The sequence below is a fragment of the Echinops telfairi genome, unplaced genomic scaffold (genome assembly GCF_000313985.2).
Source record: "Echinops telfairi isolate 266 unplaced genomic scaffold, ASM31398v2 ScPeMD7_18;HRSCAF=68, whole genome shotgun sequence".
NCBI lineage: Eukaryota > Metazoa > Chordata > Mammalia > Afrosoricida > Tenrecidae > Echinops > Echinops telfairi.
This window is the reverse complement of record NW_022103915.1, coordinates 37,983,220-37,984,613: the sequence shown is the minus strand read 5'-3', so window position 1 is coordinate 37,984,613 and position 1,394 is coordinate 37,983,220.

The following is a 1,394-nucleotide window of genomic DNA, read 5'->3' as shown; positions in this document are numbered from 1 at the left end:
GAGAGAGGCATAGAATGGATTCTTCCACAGAGCCCTCAGAGGGAATCAACATGGCAGACACCCAGATTTCAGACTTCTAGCCACCAGCATTGTGAGAGAACAAATTTCTGTTCCTAGAAGCCACCCAGCCTGTGGTACTCCGATAGGGCAGCCCCAGGAAACAATCCTACTCCGTAACCTCTCTGCGCCAAAGTGACCTCAAAATGCAAATCGTATTATGTCACTCTCACATCTTTTGTGAGCCTGTGGATAAAGCCAGGCTCCTTAACAAGCTTACCAGATTCCACGTGACAGGGTCACACATCTTGATCAGGCCCAGGCCAGAGAGGGCTTGTGTTATTTGCTGAAGTTCAGTGAGCTATCCATTGTGTGACAGGCTTGTGTTATTTTAATCCTGATATTCGGTTGTCTCTGGGACTTCAGATGAACTAGTCGTTCTCTTCTCTCTCCCTCTAATTACATCCTGGGTGTCACTTCCTCTGGAAAGCCTTCAATGACATCCACCATGTCTGTATTCATGCACTTTCATGTTTCATATAAAATGTAACATTTACTAAATATGACTGTCACATGTGACTGGGTACCTGCCGCCACTTTCTAAGCACCAGGAGGATGAGAATTTTGTGTATTTGGGTCACCTTTATGTCTTCAGCATAAAGCACACAATATAACTATAATCATTACCCTCTCTGCTTTAATAACTGATTTTATTTTTTGATTACTTGATTAGATTTATGGCATTATTATGTGAATCAAAAATCAACAACCACAAGATAAAAAATGGCACATCCACCTCTGCGGTTCTTTGTAGGCTCTGACTGGGGCAGGTGGTTTAAAACAGGTTAACATTTTACATCTAAAAAAGATAGTGGATGCAAATTTCCACTGCTTTTACCGCTATTTTCACTATGTGAGGAAACTACATTACTGGATTTTTTTTCATGACTTGGAATCAACTTGACAGCAACCAACAATAACAACTACAATCTCACCAGACAGATGAATATCTTCTCAACGTTTCCTTTCAGCTTGCTTGGCCTTATCCATGTTTCACACAAGCTAAGACATTTTTTTTTCTTTCAGGAAATTACTTCTATATTGGATAGTCCTAAATAAGCTATTGCCCCTGGTTCAGTTTAATTTAATAGCTCAGCTAAAGTGTGCAGAGAAACAGTCTGATGTCCTGTTCAGTGCTGGGGAAACATTTGAGTAGGACACATTCTATTGACCTTGAGAAGCTTATAGCCCTAGTGGTACAAACAGACTCTTCACCAGACTACTGGTTTAGGAGGAATACTACATTCAATACAATCTAATTCAACAAGTCCTTATTTACTGGTAAATAATGCACACATGCTGGATGAACAATCTGGAGGAGAAAACAATGGGACCGA